This window comes from Apus apus, chromosome 4 (assembly GCF_020740795.1).
Source record: "Apus apus isolate bApuApu2 chromosome 4, bApuApu2.pri.cur, whole genome shotgun sequence".
Classification (NCBI taxonomy): Eukaryota; Metazoa; Chordata; class Aves; order Apodiformes; family Apodidae; genus Apus; species Apus apus.
The window spans coordinates 84,506,687-84,517,760 of NC_067285.1; the positions used below are offsets into that span (position 1 = coordinate 84,506,687).

At 40.8% G+C, this 11,074-nt stretch overlaps 1 protein-coding gene across 3 annotated transcripts in view; it reads right to left on the bottom strand.

Annotated features, from left to right (window-relative positions):
- SLC7A2 (solute carrier family 7 member 2) overlaps positions 1-10,229 on the bottom strand; it is a 62,084-nt gene extending 51,855 nt beyond the window's left edge. The window contains exons 1-2 of one of the 3 annotated variants that reach the window (XM_051617190.1): positions 10,172-10,229; positions 9,747-9,778 (exon numbers count right to left, since the gene is read on the bottom strand). The gene's annotated coding sequence lies outside the window, so the exon portion shown is untranslated. Of the gene's footprint in view, positions 1-5,153; positions 5,252-5,320; positions 5,464-9,746; positions 9,779-10,171 lie in introns of those variants that run through there. The other 2 variants (XM_051617188.1, XM_051617189.1) reach the window with 2 other exon arrangements.
- Between the last annotated feature and the right edge of the window lie 845 nt (positions 10,230-11,074).

Here is an 11,074-nt window from a genome sequence, read left to right on the forward strand (position 1 = left end):
ATAATTTTTGCCATCTTGTCAAACAGTATGTAATCAAACTCCAGACAAAGAACTAACCTCAAACAAAATGGGCTAGGAGCTGAGTTTAGCTACATGAAGCCACACAGCTATAGACCAGGTTATCCATATCATTCACTGTTTTCACAGTAAAGGAAATTATGATTAGATTGCATTGAATCCACCTCGCCCCCTTTAAAAAGAGTCACATAAACAATGCTCTTTAAAGCAAAATAAATGCATTCCATTAATTTCTCAACAAAAAAACCCACTTTATTCTGGAAAGCAAATACTACATATGAAGTGCAGTTGTATATTAAACACAGAAGATGGTAGCCAAGTCTGGCCAGACCACTTGGTACAGTTTATCTTTGCCTTCAGTTCAATCTCAGCTGACAAACTATATAAGGCTCTGGGAAGACCTTAGATCAGCCTAGCAGTACCTGAAGGGAGCCTACAAGAAAGCTGGGGAGGGACTTTTTGCAAGGGCAGGTAGTGATACGACAAGGGGTAATGGATTAAAATTGTAAGAGGTTGGATTTAGGTTAGACGTTAGGAAGAAATTCTTTCCCATGAGGGTGGAACAGGTTGCTTAGGGAAGTTGTGGATGCCCCATCCCTAGAAGTGTTCAAGCATAGGTTGGACAGGACTTTGAGCAACCTGATCTAGGGGGAGGTGATGCAAGGGGGGCTGGAACTAGATGATCTTTAAGGTTGCTTCCAAGCCAAACTAGTCTACAATTCTATGATTACTAGTTAAGTTCCCTGCAGATCTGGGAAAAAAAATTTATGTACTTGGATTTTGTCAGTTAACACCTTTATGCAGCAGATAAACTGCTGCTTGCCAAAATTCTAGTAACCAGTACAATTGGATTACTCTAATAAAGTAGTATCCCTTTCTGGTAGTACATATAGCAAAATAATTTTCAGAAATGAGGTAATCTAGTGAGAGCAGCCATGCAAGACTTCTGAAAACTGATGCTACCATCACAAAGAGGCAAAACCACCCTGCCACTAGAGACACAGGGAACTACAGTGTATAGTAAATCACCAACACTGATTCTGCCCATTCTGATTACTTATCAGAAACAGCAGCTGTTGTGTGCACTCCACTGCATTTCTGATGGAAATGGGAACTGTCGTAGGGAACTGAGGGCACCAAACATCACCTTTCTCTAGCAACTGCACAGAGGTCTTTATGGGTCACCTACACTAACTACGGGGTGTAGTAGAAAAAACTAACTGAAAAAGTGGAAGACGGAAAAAGAATCAGAACCTGCAGACAAGCATGACAATAATGTCATGGCTTATACGTGACAGTTTCTTCTATTACCCTACCGTGAGGCTGGTTTACTTCTACTTGTCAGATGCATGCAGCCATTCAAACACTAATAAGAGATCCTAGCCTTCCAACATAAGTTTTGGAGAAGTCATTCTATGTCCTGGATTCTAATGTAAAGTAGTTTTAGATAATGTGCTGTTTTAAGAAGCCATAACCCAAACTAGAGTAGCTAGCTGTTATGAGATGAGAGCTAAGAGACACCAGAGCTCTGATGTCCTTCCCATTGCTATTAATTCCATACCACTAAATATATGAGTTCATTGCTGACTGGACTACAAGTTGGGAGGCTAGGTCTTCCCTTGGAATTCTACAAATTTTATTATATGTGCACAGACACATACTTTGTGAGAGTCTCTGTCATTATGTTTAACCCTACTAATGTTCTACTCTAGTTTGATGCTTAGTTCTCTGTAACATGTGTTGGGGGTGTGTGTGGGTATATGCACAACCTTCACACATATATGGGAGTCTGTGCAGTCTAGGACAGAATCTTAGTGGCTGCAGTAACTAAAGCACAGATATGACAATTGTCTATGTATGCTATTTTAATAGTACCTCTCCCCTAGTTACACTTAATAAAGACAGATCCAACACTGGCCATTAGACTATCAACTTTTTATGTTGTTACAACCTGCCCACCCTCATTTCTACGGAGGTTCATGGTCAAGTGAGACTGATAGAACTAATGGATATTCATGTACAAAGTTGCTGTAGATCATATTTTGACATTAGGAGATCTGCAACAAGCATGTTGCAAGCAGAATGTTTATTCAAGGTAATGGTGCATTTCTTCTCCAGATGTATAGAACAAGATGTCCTGAGCTAACTGCTCATTCTATGGTCAAACAAATGCAATACATTTCCCCATCAGTATCCTACATCCACTCAGAAATCTCTTGTTCCACAAGATATGCAATTCTATGCAGGAACTTGAGAAGACAATTACAATATTCAGTGTATTGCAAAATTATCTTCCCCTTGGAGTACGTCCACTCAGATAAATTACAACTCTGAGATCAGGCAAGATAATACTGCAGATCTTGGATGACTGTCAGCAATGACTAAACTTAGGAATCCCAGAAGCCACTTTTACTAGTAACCTTAAAAACTCTCACTGGAATTGTAGTAGTAGATCACTTACACAAATGCTTTCCCAACAGAGAGGACAACACGTTCGTCATTTTCTGAAAACCAACTGTTTGGTTACAATGGTCCTGTCACTTGACTTACCAGTACTAAATTGTTTAGCTACTAAACCAGTAGAAGGAGAGTGATTTTACCCCAACTAGGCAACGCACAGCTTGAAGAATCGACAAGACTGAGGATTGGAACTGCACTGTGACACTGAGGAAGGTAACATGATAAATGGCAAAGCTGTCATGAAGTTCTGCTATATAGTAAAGCTGAGAAAACTTTATTGTCTTACAACCTTTATGACAACTTAGGGAATTAGATTCAACTTAAGTTCATTTTTGATCATTTGCAGTCCTTCCCCTTCATTTGCTTCTATCTTAAACGTAAAGTCCACTGCAGAATGAACATATATCTGCCAAGGCACAAAAGGACGAGCTAAATCTTCACAGCATATTTCAATACATTTCATTTCACAATGAGCATGTCACAGTTTTTCTCAGCTACTCTGCAGTGCTGGAAAGCAGAAAGGTAGAAGCAATGTGCGTTTTCAAGCTGCCTAAAGACCACATTGACTTAAGTTGATGTGTGGTCTCTTCCCACAGTTGCAGAGTTAATCTCTGACCTGTTTCTGGTCCCTACCCTTGCAAAATTAAGTTTCACATCTTTTCACTTAAGATACGTAGGGCTTTTGCAATTATGTCCACCTAGAGGAATTCTAAGCTGCTGAATCATGGTATCCAACATAACTACCCAGGAGTTCTGTCTGGTTTGGTCAGTTTAACAGCCATCTGCAACCAGTGATCTACAAACAGAAGCCTCCTCCTTCAAAATGTATCATTCCCAAAACATTTAGAAAGTGAAAAGGTTTTCCAAAAGTTTTAAATTATTGCGTGCCTTTTATCTTATTTGTCTTTTTGCACTCATTGCCATTTACGCAGCTCTATTGATATAATAAATATCCCTATAAAGCAGCCAATAAACGGCACCAATAACACATTGACTCCAAATTCATTGTCATCTTTAATTACCTTGTTAACTAGAAGCTTAAGCTTAAAAAAAGTTAGAATACATACAAGGCATGTCATTCATCCAAAAAGTCACTGCACCTTTCAAAAGATATCATTATGGATACTGATGTCTCTGTGAGGTTGTTTTATTCCTGTCCCAAGTTGTATTAGAGCCCAATACGGTTTAGAATAATACTGTGGACAGGGGTTTTGTCAAATGGAATCAACAGCAGCAACAGACATGTCATTACAGAAGTTGGGCAGGCAGCACGTCTTTTTCTGTCTGACTGCATAGTACATTACAGATCTCAATGAAAATAAGTGTACTTCTTGTATAGGCCTTATGCCTATTTTTACTGTCAATGCTTTAGTGCTATTAGGTAACACAAACCAGAACTCAAAACATTTTCTGCACTGTGTAATCCAAATTCTAATCCAAGATCTACCGTGTACTGAATCTGCACAGTGTCTACATGAACTTTTAATAGAATTTGTTTTGTTCTTCTAGCATAAACAAACTACCACCAGCTTGTTTCCATATATACAAGTTCTATATGCAATGATCCCTTGTCTTACATTCCCCATCTCTGAAACATATGAATGCTTCTGAGTGTATTTGTTTCATTTTAATTAGGAAGAATACAAAGAGAAAGCTTTTTAAATAAATACTTGTTAGGTAGTAATATACTTGAAGCAACTTCAGGAAACTTCTGTCCCTTTCACAGGTGAGTAACTTTTGCTGGAATGATGTGTTAAGCACTGGCATAACAATCAGGAGAAATGACACTTTCAGAACCAAGTGGTGCGATATCCCTCCCCCAAAACTAACTTACTTTGGTCCTTTTAACGGATTTCACCTAGATGCAAGACTTGCATCACATCTAAATGGTATCATAAATCTCTAGTGATAACCAGTATTTCAAAATGAAGAGGTTTGTTCTGTTGCTTTAGATATGATAAATTTAAAACATTATTTTATTAGACTAGCTTTCTCCAGCTGCTAGTAGCATTACACGTTGGATGACATAGACTTCAAACACATTTCTATATCTAAACATGCAAAGTTGGAAGAAAGGAATAATCTTACATTTCCTAAACTTGCTTTACAACAGTTAGGGACCTGTACCCACTTCGTGCTCACCAGTGAAGCGTCATTTCCCCAGCTTCCCAAAATGCACTGAAGAACTGAGGTTGCCTCGTGGTTGTACGCTTTGACCCAGTGAAAAACTGCACGAATAGCAGTTCCAGGAAAAGTCAGTTGCCTGAGTGAGCTTGCTGGAAACCCAGGGAGGGCAGTTTCACCCATCCACGCTTCCAAACCTTCACAGTAGCAGCAGATGCTACCTCAGCACCAGCAAATAAGGTCCCACGCCTTTCGCCCTGCAGCTTTCAGATGCAGCTCTCCCCTGTGCCCGGCACTCACTAGTGCCTCTCTAGTATCATGGAATCATCCCGGTTGGAAGGGACCTTGAAGATCAAGTCCAACCACAATAACGTCTCTACCCGCGGACACCAGACCTCTGGCAGCCCCTGCAGCAGCCGGGCGCTGGCGGGGACGGCGACCAGGCTCCGGGGAGAAGCCAGCGCCGTTTCCCCAGACCCGGCAGACTTCCAAGGGCAGCCGAAAAGCCCCTGGCCCCCCTCCCCGCGCAAGCTGCCCGGCACTAAAAATACCTCGCGTCTCCCTCGGGGTCGGGAGGTCAGAGTCCCCCCAGCCGCAGAGCGGGGAAAGTCCCCCTTCGCCCCCACGTCCGAACCAGGCGGAGGCCCCGGCAGCGCCGCTCCCCCAGCCGCCCGCCCGGTCCCGAGGAAGCGAAAGGCGGGAGACGGGAACCACTTACGGGGCGCGGGCACGGCTCCCGGCAGCGAGGGCAGGTCGGGCTGCACAGCGGCGGGTCTCTCAGCTGCGAAAGCTCAGGCGCTCCTCCCCTCAAGAAGCCCCCATGCCCGGCCTTCCAACACGTGCGGGGCCGGCTATCCTCACCCCGCCCCGCCGACCCTCTTCCCGCCCTCTCCTCCTCTCCTCCCTCAGGAGCCAGGCCACCCCCTCGCAGCTGAGCGGCGCGATGGCGCGGCGGAGCCCTGAAGAAGGGTCGAGCCGCTGTTCCCGCCGTGTCCCTCGGGAAAGGGAGTCCCCGTAGCTCTGACCCTGCAGCTCGGGCCGGTCACAGACCCCCTGCACCTTCTGATGGACGGGGAGCGACCGTCGGAGTCCCACCTGCGACTCCCGTTTCTCATGCAGTGGGGCTGGAACTAGATGTTCTGTAAGGTCCCTTCCATCCTATGATTCAGTGATTCTCATTACCAGCAGTTACCGGGAGTTTCTAACCTGAGTTTGGCCCACGTGCTTTGAAGTTCTGCGTGTGAACATCACCTAACTAACAGGGGTTCATGATCCACCCTTAGAAACAACTTTCCACACAGTTTTAGAAGGGTGAGGTGTGGGTGGATACCTTCCCTGGCCTTGGGTTAAGAGGCAGGAGGAACTGCTGGCTGGATGTATTTTCCAGGGCAGCTTTCAGGAGTGTGTGCCTGGGAGGCTCATGATGTGGCAAAACTCCAGGGAGTGGTGGGAATGAAGGGGAAAGAGCTGCTGTGACTGTACTAATAGAGAGCACTTCAGAAGTTGCTTTTGGGATATATCATAGGCAAAAGTTAGCGGAGAGCAGCAAAAAGTGCCACAGGATAGGATACAGCACCAGACTGTCACATGTACAGTGCTGCTTCTTTTCATGCTGGTGTTGTCAATCAGCTTAATAAATTGCCTCTTCCTATGAGCGGTGTCATATTTGTTTGAGATACCTGGGACTGGGCAGCTCTCTCTGTTCACAGGTTGCAGAGTTTTTGTTCCTCTTTCTCCTTCAGCCTAAATAATTCAAAACATTCCCCTGGGCTAGATCCCTTAAAAAACTCATTTTAGGGCTAAGAATAGCCTTTGACTAAGAATAGCTAATGCTAAGAATAACTAACATTAAGAATAGCCAGAATAAATCTTTCTCCCTGCACATATTCTACTTACATAAGTCCTTTCAACACTATAATCCAAAGATACCAAATCATAGGGAATACTTTTTAAAGTGTTGGCAGTGGACCTGCTCATCTCTCTTCTGTGATATCTCATCACCATGCATGGTTTGCTTGTGCCTAAGTACATATGTACCTTACATACACATATACACACTTACATACTGTAAGTATGTAAAGCCTGCTGTAAGCTTTATTTCATTGTTGGGGTAAAGTCTTACGTAAATTTCTATGAGCAGTCCCCCATATTTGCTTCAGATAATATTTGAAAAAGACCAGTGTTCACATGTCATTGCCAAGTATCCGCAGTGCAAGCTAGTCACTTAGCTTACATTTCACAAAAAGTAAAGCTAACATATTTCCATTAAAATTTTATACCAGCACTACAGTGCTTCTACCTGCTCCACATCAGCATGTTTTCCTGAAGAAACTAGTGCCATGTTCTGTCAAGAATGCAGGCAAACCCTGTGAAGGTCTGGACCATCTTCAGCACCAGTAGAACTCTCTTTTTCTGTAAAGGACTTAAAGATTTAATAGAATTCCTTATGATTGTGTTTTTGTTTTTGTTGTTGTTTGGTTGTTTTTGTTTGTTTATTTTTAATCTAAGTGTCAGCTTTTCTGTCTGAAATATAGTTCTTTCCACAGCAAAACTCAACATTCCTTACAGTTAAAAAATTAGTAGTATAGGTTTCAGCTATTGGACCAAAGGACTTTCCTTCTGTGAAGATTCCACCTGATGCAGTAGTGTGTATATGCATGTCTTCCTCTGTCAGTCCTGCCTGTGAAGTGTGAATTTAAATATTTACATCCAATATTAATGACATTTTGCAATGCCACCACCTAAAACAGGAGAAATGGCCAGATATTATCTCAGCCTTTATTATGCTACAATGCTCTGTTAACTGAAGTACCTTTCCCTGCCTTCTCAGTCACTGTGGTGGCCTTGAAATGTTTACAGATCCACAACAGCTTTACAAAAACCAGCAGTGTCACAAACCTCTGCAAGCGTATTTCTGGATGGTCTGGTAGTCTTGTATGGCCACAGCTTTCCTTTTCTTCAGTAGGAAGTACTTTCCTACTGACTGTGCAGCCAAGGTAAAGTGCCTGCTTTTGGAACAGTTCCCATTTTGGCCTGCTCAGACTGAGATTGTTGGCCTTCAATTTATTGCTAGCCACTTGTAAACACACCAGTTTTGCTTTATATGTTTCTTTTGTACTAATGTATCACATAATCTATGCAAATAGCAGTTAATTCTGGTTTGCTGGTTTTGCAGCTGCACAGGGAATACGTCTAACAAATACAGCCAAATGTACAACTGCAGCTCACAAACATGTTCACAGCCCAGCTGTAAAACAGCTAAATCAGGAACTAGTAGAGTCATGGAGTGCTTGCTATAAACATGCCCAATAATTTTTTGTTTATTTACCAAAGCTTCCTTGGCATGTTGGGAGCCAGTTTGTTGCTCCAAGGCAACAGGTAAATGGACAGGAGTTAGTCCAGGTGAATGAGGTCCCTGCTGCCATTGCTACACTGTAAGACACTGCCTGGACTGCTGTATGGTAATACCCAAAAGTACCTTTGTTGCACTTGCTGAGAGCAGGACATTGTACAGCTCCTTTCTAAAGTCTATCAGATCTGATCTTTAACCTGGCTAGCTTCTGTCTTTCTAAGGGAAAGTGAAACTCCTTCAGAACTGCAAGTCTGAAACAACAGAAGCATCTATAATTCATCATTTAAACTTTGAGTCTGTTACTTCATAGGGTCATGCAGAGGGCCAATGCGAGGAAATAAGAAGAGCAGAAATATATTTGGGGAGTGACTATTTAGTTAGCGCTACGTAAGTGAACTTATGGCTTAGAGGAATTAAAATTTTTCTGTTTATCTGCAGAAGAATATATAATGGACCATTCTCTTAAATACTCATTTTATATTCCCATGTGTTTTTTTTTACTTTTACTTTTAAATTGTCAGTAGAATTTTTCATCTTCCCTTTTCTGAATATTTCAGATATAGCAGGGAGTGTCATCAACCTACTAAGAAATAGCTACATCATTAACACAAGCAGCTCCATGAAGATTTTTTTTCACAATGCACATCAAATATTCAGACAAATTATATTACTAATGGGAAGCCTATTCAACTGAAATACTGGCAATCAGGGAGTTATTTGCTCTTGCCTTTGGCATGTGTGCAGGACAACCATTTTGTTACATGTTCTAATCCATGTCAAAAAGTTATGTGTGCAATGCATAAAATCTTCTGAATACCATTGAAAGGTACTTATAGAGTAACTGGATTTGTAAATATGAAAGTTGTACTAAGTCCTCTCTCTGACTATGCTACATTACATATCAGAAGTTAGATACTAAAATAATTAAGTGTAACAGAATAGATTAGTCTCTCTGTTATCTGTATGACAAAAGTAGTTCTGTGAAATTTCCAGTTACCCTGTTTATTATTGCTGCACTGCGTATGTGGTTACTGTACAAAAGCAAAATTACCACAATCTGTAGCTAATAATAGCAATGAGATTTTTATCACGTGTACGAAAGAAAGTAAAAAAATGATGGCTCATCCTCTTTTGGCTCCCAATCTTCAATTTTCCACTTGAGTCATGCAATAGAAATCTCATTCTGTAAATTACATTCTGCTTCTCTATTAGTGTATTCCTTTCACCTTGCAGCTTTTCACAGGGTTGGTTTTTTCAATTGTTTCTATTCTGAGTATTGATTATCCTGTGAGATGTATTGATAGGAGGAACAGTTGAAGAGATAAGTATTAATATATTAAATGAACATGTAGTAAATGTAAAGTCTTGAAGTTTAAATGGGTAATTTTCCTTTTAAACACCTAAAATAGCCTTATTTTTCCAGTGTTCAGTCTTAGTAAGTCTGCTATTAAAAAGTTTTCACCAAGTAAAATAACTGGGTAGAAGTATGAAAAACAATGTCCAGTCAGTGAGAATGAATAGGGTGGTCACCTGTGCCTGTGGTGGTACAGGAAATTAACCTGGAGAAGTCCATCCTATAGTGGAGGCGGTATGTATAGAGATAGTCACCTCTTTTCCTCTGAATTTCAGACTGCTCTGTAGATTTTTGTGAGATTTCAAGAGTTGTACCATATTAATATGCATCAGTACTACCAATTTCTACAATCTCATCGTAAGTCTTGAAACATCTTGAGTTTGAGTTTTGGAGAAAAGCTCCTATTGCATTGTAAAGAAAAACCTGGAAAACACATACCTTGATCCAAGTGAGGGTCAGAAAACAAGGGTCTGAAAATAAAAAAAAACATAGAATTGGACATTGAAAAACCTGATGACTTTTAAACAACTCTCTTGATTTTTGGAGTCTGACATGTCTTAAGGTCCAGTTCACAATACTAATTGAAAATAATGTGTACAGTAGAATATAGGCTATTAGCCCAGACTTATTGGTCATTAATATATTATTCAAAAAGGCTCAAAAAACCAGAGAGGCAAGGTGGCAAAGAGGAAAAAGAGAGGGAAAGAATATATTTCTCTTACTGACTCAATATTCCTAATGAAGATATCACGCCTTATAAAATAAAGTTTGCTTCTGGGTACTTATCTATGGGTGTAGGTATATTAATTCTATTAATAATGTTTTCAGGGAAAGTAAGGTGAAAAAAAGGTTCTCAGTGGTACCTTTAATGTTTTTTTGTGAGCTGCACTGGCTGGTTATCTTCTCCAGCTACTTCATGGCAATGTTATTCATAGTCAGTGATTCAGTGAGGAATGCCAATGCCATAAAAATGAAGGCGTTCTTCCTTGCAAATAGGTTAATACCCATCAGGTCATGACAGAATTACTTGGCAGAACAGAAGCTTCACGTTTTGGCTGCCTGAAATACACTTAGCAACTAGATAAATAAGGGATTTTATGATGCATGACAGACTGTCATTTAAACTTTTCAAATAAAACACAGAGGGGAAAAAAGTTTGCAAAGGAAAAAAAAAAGTATTTAAAATCTGTGTAAATAAATAAAATCCACTGTATTATACTAGACTGAACAACAACAATAATTTGAAATAAATCCCAGAAGAGTAGTGTATCTCTGTAAATAATTAATTACCTGTTTGCAGGGAAAAATAGGTATGAAGATTTAAAAGTGTATTTACATGAACATTGGATGACAATTTTTATTCTTTGCAACAGCTTGTTGTTTTGGTTTTTTTCTCTTCAGAGATCAAAGCTATGTAGAGTCAAAAATGAATTATTGCTTTTCCATAACAGTAGGAAAAAAGTTCTGGCAGGACTTGATCTTCAGTTGTATAAAGCAGGCCTGCCATTTGAGACTTCAAGGGGGTGTACCAAGGGGAGTGTAAGGGGGAGTGGCAGGAAAGCTGCAATCATGTTCTGTTTTTCAGGGTTGAGGTAATGTTAGGTTAGGTTGAGGTAACCAACAAGTACCTCTAGCAACCTATGGCAAGTCTCAGCTGTTGAGCAACTGAGGCTGTGTCAATGAAATTTCTAAAAGTGGAGGGCACAGATGCCAAGAAACTTGCCCAGCCTCATCAGCAAAGAAAACACACTTTTTGTTACAGCTAT